At 45.2% G+C, this 15642-nt stretch overlaps 1 long non-coding RNA gene across 3 annotated transcripts; it reads left to right on the forward strand.

Annotated features, from left to right (window-relative positions):
- The first annotated feature begins 3836 nt into the window (after positions 1-3836).
- On the forward strand, positions 3837-10964 carry LOC119803699. 3 transcript variants are annotated; one of them, XR_005283695.1, is made up of 4 exons: positions 3837-5053; positions 6047-6747; positions 6848-7093; positions 10508-10964. It is a non-coding gene; the product is annotated as an uncharacterized LOC119803699 (long non-coding RNA). The 3 variants fall into 3 exon arrangements; XR_005283693.1 differs by lacking the exon at positions 10508-10964 and having other exon boundaries at positions 3859-3921; positions 4865-5053; positions 6848-9660; XR_005283692.1 differs by lacking the exon at positions 10508-10964 and having other exon boundaries at positions 6848-9660.
- Positions 10965-15642: the final 4678 nt, after the last annotated feature.

A 15642-nucleotide genomic window follows, 5' to 3' on the forward strand; every position in this document is an offset into this window, starting at 1 on the left:
CTTCACTGCGAACAATCTTTTCTGCTTGACTTCCACACAGCGTCCATGACACGCTGTACGGATTCTTGAGGCAAGAATGACCTTCATGGACTAATGGCCCTGATTGTATCCATGAACTCAGAACAAAGTTGATGAAATTGTTCTCTGAAGACAAAACCCCGGCATGAGAACAAGCCAGAGAGGTGGAGTACTGCTCCAGAATCACCTTTTGCAGTTTCCTGTGTAGTCCAGAATTCAGGACATGCTTGGCGATTCTTTTGTCACAGAAATTGATGCTAATGAGTTGGGAACATTGGCTGAGGGCAGCTGCATTGGAAGACATTGAGAGTCCATCATCCCATAGCCCAGAAAATCCAAAGTCTGCAGAGTTCTGGCAGCATTCTCTATCAACCTATGAAGAGGCCCTAGAGGTAACGGGAATGGAACAGCAACCATGTCCAGATATTTTAGTAGCCGGAGTCTCAGACACTAGGAGAATTGATCCAGGTGGGCACTCTAGCTCAGGCTGGAAGTGACAGAGGTCTTCAAGGAGCCTTCAGGTTCCTAGGCAGAGACCATGGGGTTAGTTTTGCCTCATTTGGTGGGATTTACACAGAGGCACAAGGGCCCACATGTCCCAAGGTCAGTTGCGTCAAAGGATGGAAGTAAATATCTGTGGTGCTGCCTGCTGGATTTTGTCCACTCACGGCACACCCCCAGCAGGCACGATTACTGTGGGATGGCTCAGTGCACAGCTCCACAGCACCGTTTCTCAATGCCACCGAGAAATCTAGGGCAGCATTTTGGCACATCTCTGGCAGATCTCACTGCCCTCTGCCTCCTGTCACCACCTCCATGGTGATTCCCAGATTGCACCTTGACTCTGTCAGCCTTGCTGTCAACCATCTCTGATCTGTTCATCACACACTTGGGCTTGATCCATTTACCACATGGGAAATTATAGGCAGTGGGGTGGCTGTTCGCACGATCTAAGCACAGACCAACTGGGGAACTATGCAGGTTTTCTGTTCCTGTCTTTTTTGTGCCATCTTCTCTTTTCCATCCCCATTATCTTAGACGGGATTCTAAGGAGGAATGTACAAACCCACCCACACTAGATCTGGCCCACCCACCTGACTTGTGACCTAGTGCTCTAGACACATGTCCTACCCTAGTTTAGGCTTCTGTTTCATGAGTGATCCTGGGAGAGCCTATTCCCTTAACAAGGAAGCAAGACCATGCTTAGGTATTCAGACGACTCCCTCACTATTCATTCCGCAGTGACTGGCAGTAACAATGTGCCCACTAATTTTCAAAGGAAAAGAGAAAGGTTTGTTCTGGTAGCAGCCACTGTCTACCCTTGCTTACCTGCACAACTGTTGAATGTGGCCTTTACTAACAGACAGCCTCCATGTAGAGATGCTGAGGTTTGGGGAGTTTGGAGACCTGAGAAATGAACATGATGACATGCCTCCTCCTGTCTGCTACACGTCTAGTGTGGACCCAGTAGTCACCTTCTGAAATAGAGGGTTTATTAAGATTTTCCGTCTGGGCTCAGCAGTTAAGAGCATTGTGTGTTCTTCCAAAGGACCCGAGTTCGATTCCTAGCAACCACATGGTGGCTCACAACCATCTGTAATGAGGTCTGGTGCCCTCTTCTGGCATGTAGGCATATATGCAAACAGAATATTGTACCCATAATAAATAAATATTAAAAAAAGATTAACCATCTGACCCAAAACATCAGATTGTGCCACGGTAGACTGACTTCAGTTCTTTCCACTTCCAATGCAAGGATGTGCTCTGTCAGGAAACTCTCAGAACCCTCCTGATAATGTCAAAGGACAACAAGGAAAGGATCTCCATCCTCCCCAGGACCATTCCAAAAAGTACGTTTTTTGAAGATTCTGATGCATTCCTTAATGGAAGTTAATTACTACCTTCAATTTTGAAACATCTGTAGATTCCGGAATAGGTATCATACAGAGCAGGATTAGTGGTGAGACGGAGTAACTACCTCCATCTTTTCCAGCTCATGTGCTCAGAAGTCATGGTACAGATTCTGAAAATCAAGTACTTGAAGGTTCCATGTCCTGTGAGTAAAACAGGTGAAGTGTCAATAGAAAAAAAAAAAAGATCCCAATTTAGTCAGCTCCTTTTGACATCTGTCATGTCAGGTCTTACTTTCTCCCATCTGGTCTTGGTAGTGCTTTTTTCCCAAGTGCTGAGTGTCCAACAAAAACCTCATGGTGCCAGGCAATGGCTCTTTCTGAGCTGCATCTATAGCTCTGTCTCACTTCTTCCATTCAGTTTCTCTAGACCTGGTACTACCGGTGCCTGTGGAGAGACAGGGCAGGCTCCTTCCACTGCACCCACTTCTCTATTCCTCCCCACACCCAACTGTCCTTCTCCATCAGATCTCAATAGCAGAGTCAAGGCTTCTGAAGTCTTCCAAGCTGATGCTAACAAAGGCCTGATCTACCTCTGACTCCATTCTCTCAACCTCAGACATCTCTTCCTGTACCCCAGAATCGTCCACTTTTCCCTACATGGGTCTTGTTACCTGGGGCAAACATTCTGTGTCAATAGGACATCAACCCACCTAACACAGCCTGGAAGTTTTCCTTGTGGGTGAGGCCTACCAGTGACCCCACAGGGAGACAGCAAAAAGGCCAGGTTGTGATCATAGCTTCACATGATGTGGGATTCCTCTCTGTATAATGAGAATATGATTTGTTACCATTGGTTAATAAAGAAGCTGCTTTGGCAGCTATGGCAGGGCAGAATATAGCCAGACTGGAAGAGATACAGAGTGGAAGAGATACAGAGAGAAGGCAGAGTCAAGGAGACGCCATGTAGCTGCTGAAGGAGAGAGACACTGCTGGAATCTTACTGGTAAGTCACAGCCTTGTGGTGATACACAGATTAATATAAATGGGCTAATTTACAGTGTCAGAGCTAGTTAGAAATACACCTAAGACATCGGTCCATTGGTGTTGGAATTTATAGTTTTGTGTGATTATTTGGGCCTGGGCAGCTGGGAAACAGAAGAACAATCTCCATTATGTTCACAGTCTTAGTGAGTGTGAAGACCTCCTAGAACAGCGTTGATAAGAGCTCCATAGGCTGTAGAGGACAAAGGTATAAGCAGCATATATATATATATATACATATATATATATACACACACAGACACACACAGATATTATATATAATATATATTATGTATATATTATATATATATATTCTATTCCTTTACTTCTTTCTAAGGATGTGTAAAGGCAAGTAAAGATGGAAAATACACAAAGAACCCAGTCACAGAGAGAGAACCCGGCCACAGAGAGAGAACCCGGCCACAGAGAGAGAACCCGGCCACAGAGAGAGAACCCGGCCACAGAGAGAGAACCCGGCCACAGAGAGAGAACCCGGCCACAGAGAGAGAACCCGGCCACAGAGAGAGAACCCGGCCACAGAGAGAGAACCCGGCCACAGAGAGAGAACCCGGCCACAGAGAGAGAACCCGGCCACAGAGAGAGAACCCGGCCACAGAGAGAGAACCCGGCCACAGAGAGAGAACCCGGCCACAGAGAGAGAACCCGGCCACAGAGAGAGAACCCGGCCACAGAGAGAGAACCCGGCCACAGAGAGAGAACCCGGCCACAGAGAGAGAACCCGGCCACAGAGAGAGAACCCGGCCACAGAGAGAGAACCCGGCCACAGAGAGAGAACCCGGCCACAGAGAGAGAACCCGGCCACAGAGAGAGAACCCGGCCACAGAGAGAGAACCCGGCCACAGAGAGAGAACCCGGCCACTGCATGTTATTGTGTTGTCTTTGAATTGTTTGATTGCTGAGGAAGAAGCAACAGCTTAGAGACATTTGATTATAAATGCTGCTGGATTAAATTAACGTATATATATTTAAAATGGTTTGACTTCAAAATGTAAGTCAAGGCATATTTCTTTGGGAGAGAGGTTTTGCTTTATTACCACAGGAAATGAGAGGCTATGGATTCATTCTAGGTTAAAGAAAATCAGGTTTGATTGAGGAAAATCCCCTTAAATCCCAAATACAAATATAAAAAAAATAAACCTGGAGAACTACAAGACACATGATATATATTTTACTTGCTCAAACACATAACAAAAAATTATCTCTGGCTGACTTATACACAATGCACAGCCTATTATTTTTATGTTATCTTTAAAAGTTTATTTTCAGAACAAGGGGATCCTGCACCAACAAAAATGGCCCAGATGATCCAAGACAGCTTCAAAGCAACAGGCAACTGACTGAGATGATCCAGCCTTAGAAAACACACCATCCAAGCTTTAGAATTATCCTAGTTTTCACAGGGTCCCTCAACTGCCAGCACCCCTGATCAGCTGAAGTATTCTAGAGAACTACACCTATCCTCCCCAAATAAATTATGAATGTTTGTCATTTAGATGGGTTGGTTAAGTTATTATTGGTAATGCTCAAGAAGAAAGTTAAACATAAAAGATCAGATTCAGGAATCTCCTAAAAAAAGGGGGATATAGGATAAAAGGGTAGATTATTGAATCTACTTTCATCCAAAATCAATTTTTAATCTTATATTTTACATTGGCATGAATTTTGGTTTATTGTTACAAATTTAATGTTAATTTTGTTATACTGCATCTATATTTTTACTCTTGTTTAGGTATTATTCTTATGCATCTCATTCAAAATGTATGAATTAAGAAATACAGATTGTCATCTATTATAGTCAAATTGATAGCCGTTTAGGGATGTTTTCAAGGTCATACAGAGAGATTTTAGAGAGACAATAATCTTCAGACATATCAAAGACTTACAGCATATGGTATTTAATATATTTAACAATCTAAGGCTTTTCACAATAGTAAAGACACATTGGCTCCTGGCAACATCAATCTACTTCAAAGAAGATGATCAGCACTGCAGAGCCTCTACATGGAGTTTACTTTCTTTGTGGCAAAAGTTAGTCACTGGGCAAAGAAACTGCCCTCATCTCATTTGCTGACAATCACTGTCCAAACTGGACCAGCAGGACACAAGAAAGGTTGATGTAGGTGGGGCATCTGTCTATGTGTTACTTTCATTGGTTAATAAGAGACTGCCTTGGCCTTTTAATAGGGCAGAAAATTAGGTGGGTGGAGTAGACAGAACAGAATGCTGGGAGAAAGAAGCCGAGTCAGTCAGACACCATGACTCTCTGACCCGAGATGGACGTAGGCTAGAATCTTTCCCAGTAAGCCGCCACCTCGTGGTGCTACAACAGATTATTAGAAATGGGTTAATCAAGATGTGAGAGTTAGCTAATAAGAGGCTAGAACTAACGGGCCAGACAGTTGTTTAAATGAATACAATTTGTGTGTTATTTCGGGTGTAAAGCTAGCCGTGTGGGAGCCGAGCGGGATGAAAAGCAGGCCTGCTCACCTCATCACCACAAAAGGTGACTGCAGAACTCTGACCAGACAAGAAAGGACAGTCCTTCAAAGTTCCCTGCTTCATAGAAAACTTTCAGATATTCCAGTTGGATGCGCCAATGTTGCAGAGGAACTTTGGGTGACTGTCAGGCAGCTTGAGGTCCCTGGCATAAGGTAACATTTCACCCTTCTGGGGTCTTTTGATAGAGTTGAAGACTAGATAGCCCTAGTTATAGTTTTTCTCAGTTATGATATAAGATAAATTAAATGAGAAACTTTAGACTCACCAAGGTAGTCTAAACAGTACTTTCTCTAATTTTGCAAAACAAGTTGATTGGATATTGTTACCACAGTTCTTAATAACTGTTTTCGTTGTATATCATTTTACTAAGGTACGGTTAATGCCTTCCTTTTTAATTAAAAAGGGTGAAATGATGTGGATTATGCCCATAGTTGATAAAAGCTGATTGGCCGATAGCTGAGCAGGAAGAGATTGAGTGCAAGAGCCAGACTAAGAATTCTGGGAAGAGAAAGGGCAGAGTCAGAGAGTCACCAACAGAAGAGCAAGACGACAATGCTGTACCAAACATGCTCTCCAATGCCATTTCCAAAACTCACCTCTTGGTCTCTGCCTAGGAACCTCAAGACTCCTTTGAAAACATGCCTCATCACTTCCAGCCAGATTTAGAAAGCCCACCTGGATCAGCTTGCTCAATGTCAGAGCCTCCGGCAACTGAAATATCTGCATATATTGGTGTCAAATTCCCTTTACATCTTGGGGCTCTGCAAAGGTTGAGAGCCAATATTGCAGGTACTCTCAAAACACTGGATTTTCTGGCCTTGGGACGACAGACTCAGATCAGTGTCCTCATACCTCCCTCAACCAACGTTACCAACACATTAACATTAATTTCCATGATAATAGAATCTCCAAGCCAAGTCTTGAGTGAAGATCTGGATCACACAGGGAGTTGAAAAGATGATTCTGGAGCAGTAACCTGCTCCTCTGGAATGCTATCACCGCTGGGGTTTTGTCTACAGAAAACAAAGTAATCATCTTTATTCAGAGTTCATGGGTACATTCAGGTCCATAAGGCAGACAAAGAAGGTCATCTTTGCATCAAGATTCTATGCAACATGTCATATAACATTGTGTGTATGACAAGCAGAGCAGATTCTGTTTCTGTTTGCAGAAGAGACAAGAATGTCACTTCTTTTCCTTGTCCCGGTCATTAGTTGTAGTCGTCTTGTGTGTCTGTTCAGTGATTGTTGTGCCAATTGTTGCACCCAGACTTTTACAAGATGAGATACCTTTCATTTAGGAATGCTGGAGACAGGTAAGCTTGGGTAACTGAGAAACGAACACATTGGCATGCTTCTTTGAGTTCATTACTGGATTTCTAATACTGAACCCTTTTTTCTCCTTTGTTGAGACAGAGTTGGTCAAGTTTCTTCATTTGACCCAGAAAAATTGCAAATTGTATCATGGTAGACTGAACCCAGTTTATTCAGAGTCCAACTTCTGGATGTCCTCTGGATGGAAAACTTGCAGAACTTTCTTGAAAGTCTGTATGCACAGTTACAAAAACTTCATCCTTTTACATTGGAACTGGAAATTTTTTTTTTCTCTCAGGCCCAACCCAAGAAGTCGTCTTGTTCTTGCAGATGTGTCCCTAAGCAAAGGTCAGTTACCACCATCCGTTTGTCTCCTTTTCAGTTTCTGGATCAGGCTTCTCTACTTGCTTCTTACTCTGCTTCTGAGGAGCAGCCATCCTCCTCCTTTCCAGCCCATACATTCCGTAACTCCTGGTGCTCATTCTGCAAATGGAGTACTCCAAGTCTCCACCTCCTGTGGGTAAACAGGTGAAGAGTCAGTAGACAAAACAAGACCCCAATTTAATCAGCTCCTTTCCACATCTCTAATGTCAGCTCTTACTTTCTTCCTTCTGGATCTTGGCAGTGTTTGTGTTATTCCCTAATATGGGGCGTCCAACAAAGATCTCATGGTCCCAGGCAATGGCTCTTTCTGAGCTGCATCCGTAGCTCTGTCTCACTTCCCTCCATTCAGTTACTCTAGACCTGGTACTACTAGTGCCCGTGGAGAGACAGGGACAGGCTTTTTTCACTGTGCCCACATCGTCTCTATTCCTCCCCACACTTAACTGTCCTTTCCTATCAGATCTCAATAGCAGTCAAGGCTTCTGCTGTCTTCCAAACTGATGCTACCAAAGGCCTCTGATCTACCTATAGCTGTCCACGGTCTTAACCCCAGATTCTCTCTCCCCTGTGCCCCAGAATCCTCCCTTTGACCTTACCTGGGTCTTGTCCACTTTAGGTGACTATTTGGTGTCAGTAGGACATCCAGCCAATCCAGAACAGCCTGGAAGATTTCCTTGTAGTGTTTTTTCATCAGGGCCCACACAGGGAGGTAGGGGGAGTGACCAGGCTGTGACCACAGTCTTCATAATCTGAGTGAGTGAAGACCTCCTGGCACAGTGGTGGAAAGGCTCCAAGGACAGTCCCTCAAGACAGACAACCGTGTCCTCGTCCTTCAGATCCTCCTCCTTCACCTGCTCCAGGAGCTTCAGTAGACTCCTTACATACACTCAGATGGATCCTGGGAAAACTTCCAAAAAAAGCCAGGAAATGTTAATTCAGACAAACGCAATCTGTATCCAGGAAGCATCACTGAAGGGTACAAACTGATTAAGTTACAAGAAAGCAAATCCCAGAGAACATAAACAATGAGGACCCTAAGAGAGGCATACACGGATCTAATCTACATGGGAAGTACAAAAAGATCTCCTGAGTAAATTGGAAGCATGGGGATCATGACAGAGGATTGAAGGGGAGGGGAGAGGAAGCGAGGGAGCAAAGAAAAATGTTTAGCTCAATAAAATCAATTAAAAAAAGAAAGCAAATCCTTTCAGACTCAGTGACTCTGGCCTCTCACCCCAGTGTGTGGCGGGTCAAGAGTCAGAAGATAAGTAGTTCGAGACCAGCTGTGGTTCTGGAAAACTAAAGCATAAGAAAAGCTCACCAGCAAATGAAACAAATACCCTAGCCTAGAAGCACATGTCTTTCATCCCACTCCTTAGGAAGTAGACAATGGTGGATTTCTATAATTTACATCCTGTTCCACAGAGCAAGTTCCAGGTCACTAAGAACCACATGGTAAGATCATTTAACACACACACACACACACACACACACACACACACACACACACACACACAGAGTCACAGTTAGGAGTCCTATTGCTGTTATTAAACAACACAACCAGAAGCAAATTCAGGAGGAAAGGTTTTATTTGGTTTACAGTTCCCCAGGGTGGTCCACCATAATGGAAGTGAGGACAGGAACTCAAACAGGTAGCAAGCTGGAGCCAGGAGCTGATGCAGAGTCCATGGAGGGATGCCTCTTACTGGCTTGTTCCCCTTGCTTACTCAGCCTGCTGTCTGTAGAAGCCAGGACCACCTTCCCAGGGATGGCATCACTCACAATGGGCTGGGCCCCACCCATCACTGATTAAGGAGATGCCCTACAGGCTTGCCTACAGGGGGGTATTATAGAGGCATTTTCTCAACTGAGACTCCCTCCTCTCAGATGACTCTAGCTTGTGTCAAGTTGACATAAAATTATCCAGCACAGTTGACCCCTTGCCAACTTGACACAGAGTGCTTTTTAAGATATAACCTTTCATTTTTAGGGGTGTGGGGGGGATCGCTGTTGTGGGGCTTCATCCCCAAGATCTCAGATTACTACATCTCACAAACACAAAACATGACTATCTTTAAAAGCCCCACAGCCTTTGCAAATGCAAACTTATTAAAGGTTAATAGTAATATCAGCTCTCCTTTTCTTCCTGTTCGTTGCTTTGTACAACCTCGATATGAGGTCTTTCACCTTTTCTCATTAGGTCTTGTGTTATCTTGTGTGACTGTCATCTCTTGGAGATCTGTTCTCCTCTGAAGAAAATAATGAGAGGGAGCAGGTCTGGGCAAGATGGAGTTGTGTGTGTGTTGGGGAGCTGGTGGTAGTTGGGGGAGGAAAAACATGCTTGGTGTATTATCTGAGAGAAGAGCGAAGATCAGTTTTTTTTCTTTCGTCTTGTCTTTAAGACAGGGTTTCTTTGTGTAGCCCTGGCTGTCCTGGAACTCACTATATATACCAGGCTAGCTTGAATTCACCGAGATCTGTCTGCCTCTACCTCACAAGAACTGGGATTAAAGGTGTGCTCTGTCACCCTCTGGGGAGCGTTTTCTGTTTAGATTTGGTGGGTGTGTTATGTTTGAGACAAAGCTTTGCAGCCCAGGCTGTGCTCACCTTGAACTCCCATCCTGCTGCCTGGATCTCACCAGTGCTGGTCCTCCAGGTGAGAGCCTGAAACAGTGCAACTCTGGGAAGACAGTTTAAATTGTCTGGCATCGGATCAGGGGGTTGAGGTAGAGTTCAGCAAGGAGGAAGTAAACTCCACCGTGCTTCTTTCCAACACATCAGAGCAGAGTTTGTGCCTCTTAAAACCATAATTTTCTACTTTTTGCTCACCCTGTTTGCTAATTCAGTTTTTCTTACTGGCATTCTCTTTTTACTCTATTTCTTTGCATCCTGACCACTGTTTGCCCTCCTTCCTCTCCCCCAGCCCCCACCTCCCCTCTGACCCCATCCACCTCTCAGAACTGGGAGAGACAACGGGAATGGAGGAGCAACTCAGGAACCTGCTAGAAAGCTAGTGCAATGGAAACTTCCAGGAGTGCACGGGGGAGACTCTAGCGAACATTGCTCCTAGCAACAGGGATAAGGGATACAGAGCCTGAATGGTCGTCTCCTGTAGCTGGACAAGACCTCCAGTGGAGGCCTTGGAACAGCAACCCAGCAACAAAACCTTTGGCCTACAATTTGTCCTGCCTACAAGATGTGCTGGGGTATAGGCTGCTTGGAAATTGTAGGGGTTGCCAAACAAACAGCTTGAGACCCATGCTATGGAAGGGAGTGTACCCCTGAAACTGCCTGGAATGCCAGGCCCCTCCAAAACAAACAATGAAAGAAATTCAACTCAATGAAATGATTCCTAATGGTATTCTGATATATTCATAGATTGGTGCCTAGCCCAGCTGTCAGAGGATTCAATAAGCAACAGATGCAGAGACCAACAGCCAAACATTAGGCAGAACTAACGGGAACCTCCAGAAGGGGAGGAAGAATTGGAGGAACCTGAGGGGTTAAGAAAACCCTAAGAAAACCCACAGAATCAACTAATGTGGGCTCATGGGGCTGAAGTCACAATCAGGAAGCCTGTATGACTGACCAAGGCCCTCTGTATACATGTGACACTTGAGTAGTTTGGTCTTCCTGTGGGACTCCCGGCAGTGGAAACAGGGAGTATCTGTTTTCAGAACCCTTTTTCTCATACTGAGTTGTTTCTTCAATCCTTTAAGAAAAAGGGAGGTAACTCTTCAAGCCTTAAGAAAAAGGGAGGAACCTAATCTTATTGCAACTCAATATGCTGTGTTTGGTTGACATCTCTGGGAGGCCTGCCCTTTTCTGGAGAGAAATGGAGAATATAATAAAATAGCCTGTCTCTCAGAATCCAAAATCCCTTTTTCAATTTGTCAACTGTGGGCTCCTGTAAAAATCGAAAATTAAATACTTCTCATTTCAAGACTACAGGACAAGTGCGCAGTCACAATTAAAACCCAACTCCAACAGTGAAAATAGCTCGATGGCCAATATCTGGATCCACTCACTATCTTCTGGCCTCAACCAAAGGACTCGGGTCGCTTCCGAGCTCTGCTGTCTGCAGCAGTTTCTCTTGTAGGCTCAGGCCAGTTTCATTCCTCTGCCGCTGCTGCTCTTCCTGAGGTACTGGTATCTCCAAAATGCTGGCTCTCTTGCTTCACCTGGGCTGCCCTTTCACCCATAGCTTCTCCTAGGTTCTCTGGAAACTCCGGCCCTGCCCACAGTGCCGAGCCTCAGCTGCTCTCCACGACCCCTTCGAGTCTTCAAAACCAGAACCACCTGTTGAATCCTGCACTACCATATTCAGCTGCCAGCACGAGGCACACACGCCCTTGAGCAAACACTTCCAGAGGATTTCATCTCAGTGATGCTGGGCTTTTCTAAATCTCAGAAGCCCCAGGTTACCAGCATCCTTATCTCAGCAAAGCAAAGGTTTCATTGGGTTGTTCTGGTCCCTTGTCAATCACAGTGGATTCATCAGCCTCAGCTAAAATCAGAATCACAGTCTTAACTCAAAGAGCCAGTGGAGGAGTCTTTGCTTCCCTCTGAAACCCCACAAGCCAGGCCTCTATCATCTGCGCGGCATCCAGGCTCTTATCTCCCAGGCTCCTACAGATCATCCCGCTGAGCTCCCCACACTCAATGGCTCATCTAACCCAAAGTTCCCAAGCCCTTCCATAATTGGCCCCCCCAAACAAGGTCAGGTCTTTCAACCAATATCTCACTATGCGCATACCAAATTCTGTCTTAGGGCTTCCATTGCTGTGATAAAATCTACACAATCATCCACAATGGGCAGGGCACTCCCCCACTAACCATTAATGAAAAAAATACCTACAAGCTGGGCAGTGGTGAACACGTTTCCTCAGCAATTGGGAGGCAGAAGCAGGCAGATCTTACTGTCTACAGGTGAGGTCAAGGACAGCCAAGACTATTACATAGAGAAACTGTCTGGAAAAACGAAAAGAGAAAAAGAATGCCTACAACCCAATCTGATAGAGGTATTTTCTGAATCATGTATTTTCTGAATCATGATTCCCTCTTCCTCCTCTTCCTCCTCCTCTCAGATGATCCTAGCCTGTGTCAAGTTGACTTAATACTATCCAACAAAAAAAATTCCAATCCCACAGTACTTCAATAGCAACAGAGAAAGCTTCCTCTTCTAGAAATTTCAGGTGATTTCCTTTGAACACGTCTCACCCTCCAGACCTTCGTTTTCCTGTATGAATCTATGTTCACTCAAATTAACAAAAATAAAGGAAACAATCTAAAGAAGCTGGGGATGTAGGTGAGTGTCCTACCAGGCATGAGGCCCTGGACCCTCTCCATCACCACACTGTGTAAACAGGCCAGTGACTGAGCTTTGTGTCCCATCACTTAGGAGGTAGAGGACGAAGGTCACTGCTCAGGGTCTTCTAAGATGCACATATAGTTCCATGTTGGGACCATTTGGAGTCCTGGCCTTCAGCTGCTCTTCCCTGCTAGAGCCTTCTGATTGGAGTTACTAAAAGCTGTGCCTTGCCTATAGGATCAGAGTGTTTGTATTTCAACCTCCAGCCCCTTGCCCGAAGCTCGCTGCGCACTGCTCCCACGTCTGTGCTCTATGCGCTACAATACAGTTCACAAGCTTTGTGCAAGGAGATGGAGGTTGAAACACACAATGACACACACCAACAGAGACAGACAGACACACGGACATCTAATCATTGGCAAGAAGCCCTTTATTTCATAGCACCATGGAGGCTTAAATACCCAGCAGTCAAGTGGGCCAACAGGTGAAAACCCCATCCTCTGATCCTCTAGGCAAGGCACAGCTTCTAGTAACTCCAATCAGAAGGCTCTAGCAGGGAAGAACAGCTGAAGGCCAGGACTCCAAATGGTCCCAACAATTCCAGACTAGTATAATGGTATACTGTTTGTGTTTTAATAAAGCTTGCCAGAAGAATAAAGAACACAGCTAGCCACACTAGTCAGCCACTATAGGCCAGGGAGTTGTGATACATACCTTTAGGTCCAGGACAAGGCCAACCCTGCATTTCATGAGATTTAACCTGTCTAAAAAAGAGAAACAGAACTCACCCAAAGATGGTCCCAGCACTCCGGAGTCATAGCCTTTAAGTTACAGCACTGAGTAGGTGGAGACAGGTGGTAGGCTGGGTGGAAAGAGGAAGGTAAGGCTGTAGGGGAAAAGAGCTCAGCAGTCTCAGGATTTCTGGAGGCAGGATCACCCGTTTTGGTCTGAGATAGAGCTAAGATCTAGTGGCTGGTCACTTTGCTATTCTGATCTTTAGGTTGGACCCAAGTATCTGTCTTGGGTTTTTATTAATCATGCTATAGACTAGCCTGGGCTCCTGGACTCCATGTTTCAGGAAAGCAAAACCAAACCTACAAGCAACATAGCCAGAAAAACTAAAATAAGATGAATTTAAAAAAACTCTAGAAGATAATTAACAGCCTGAAATGTCAGCCACTGGGAGCTAAGGCTGGCATCTTTGGTGACACATGCTAATGAACTAGCATTCCGGAGACAGAATCAGGAGAACTGCAGGTCCCAACCAGCCTGAGCTATCAGTCCAGTTCTAGGACAATTTGGGCAACATAGCAAAACACTGGCTCAAAATTAAAAGATCACAAATTAACAAAAAAGAACACAGTATTTGAGTTAAAGACAAAACCGCTTGTGGGTTTAAAACCAATCTCGAATCTCCAGATATGGAGACAGAAATTCTAGTGTCCTCAGCAGGGAGTGGCTGAGCTGGGTGATGAAGCTGTGTTACTTACCAGAGGTGAGAGTGTTCCTACTCCGAGAGGGCCAGCAGCTGGCTCTAGGATCTGGAACTCTGGGTATCTTCTCTGGCTCCTCCTTTTATCCACCTTCTTCCTCACTCCTCCCCTCTGCCGCCCCAGCTCCACCCACGAGCTACAGTTTGATTCGATGATTGAGGCTCCATCCTCTTCATCCATCCTTTTGGGGAGCTCAGGTGTGTCTGGTCAGATCCTCTACTAGCAGGAAAGGGAATGAACTGAGACTCTGGTACATACAAGGACTCGTTCATACATTCATAGCCCATACAATCATATTTGTCTTCCTTTCTTCTTCTCTTTTATCTTTCCATTTCATCAAAAATTTTTTTCTAGACAGGGCTTTTATGTACCCCAACTGACAACGAACTATGTAGCAGACATTGGTCCCCTTTTTCTCTGCCTCAAGCTCCCATGTGATAGGATAATACTAGTGAACCTCAATGCTCAGTTTATTTACAGCTATTCTTAACTTCAGGATCACATGATGTAGCTCAGGCTGGGACCCAAACCAGAACATATTTTGGCCTCCGCACCAGGGGAATGGGGGTTCCAAGCCTGGAGACCACGAAGAGGGAAGCAGTGGCACTCCAGCCTGATGGCTAGAAACAACCTGGACAGGGACGCTGTCCTGACGCCACGGCCTGACCCCTGCAGCCTTTGCCTTTATGGGAAGGTTCCCCCCCAATAGTGTTCTATTCCTTTGGAGAGCCAGAGCCCCAAGAAACGCCCTCAGCCCCTTGAACAGTAGCAGGATCACCTGAGAATCAAGGTGATGTTAAAACCAGTGGGGCAGCCACACCTGTTGTACAGGACAGTGATCCCAGCTGCTCTGGAGACAGAGGCAGGAGGATCACAAATTGAAGCACAGATTGAGCTTTATATCAGCTTGGGCACCTAGGCAGACCCTACCTCAACATGAATAAATCTATTGCTGACCAATGTGGTGCACACCTTCAATCCAAGTCCTCAGGAGAGAAATGGATCTAGTGTATTGATTTTCATACTCTTCTATATAGCAAGGTCGAGGCTAGTCAGAGCTACAGAGTAAGGCCTGTTCTTAAAAGATAAAATAAAGGGCCAGGGACCCAAGTCATTCATAGGGTGCACACGTGGTGTGCAGGAGATCAAAGGTTAAATAGCAGAGGATTCAAATGGAAAATAAAAAAACAAAGACAACAATCACAACAGCCTGTGATTTATTATTATTGTTGTTGTTGTTGTTGTTCCTTTGATTGGCTCTGTAGGTGGAATGCACAACCACACATGTGCAAAGCTAGCAACAGGTGGAATGCACAACCACACATGTGCACAGCTAGCAACATACCAAGCAGCACACTCCTGCCAACCTTTTTCCTTCAAATGTTGCCTCTTTTGCCCTGACACTGGGGGCAGATCAGGACAGCAGACCACGCACAGTATGGCTGTGCCCCACATTAACGGTGTCTGCAGCTCTCTGTTTTCATTTCTGAGATTATAACATATCCATCCCACTACTCTATTCCCCTCCCTCCCCAGCCCTCCCTCATACTCCTTGCTCTGTTCCAAATTCATGTCCTCGTTTTTTCTTGGGTTTGTTTGTTCCTTTTCTTTTCAAAGCCTGGTGCCTGGAATGGAACACAGGGCCCTCATGTGCTAAACAGGGGCTCTGTCCCTGAACTTAGTTAGCGGGTATTTTCATTACAGTCTCT

Source organism: Arvicola amphibius, chromosome 1 (genome assembly GCF_903992535.2).
Source record: "Arvicola amphibius chromosome 1, mArvAmp1.2, whole genome shotgun sequence".
NCBI classification, from domain to species: domain Eukaryota; kingdom Metazoa; phylum Chordata; class Mammalia; order Rodentia; family Cricetidae; genus Arvicola; species Arvicola amphibius.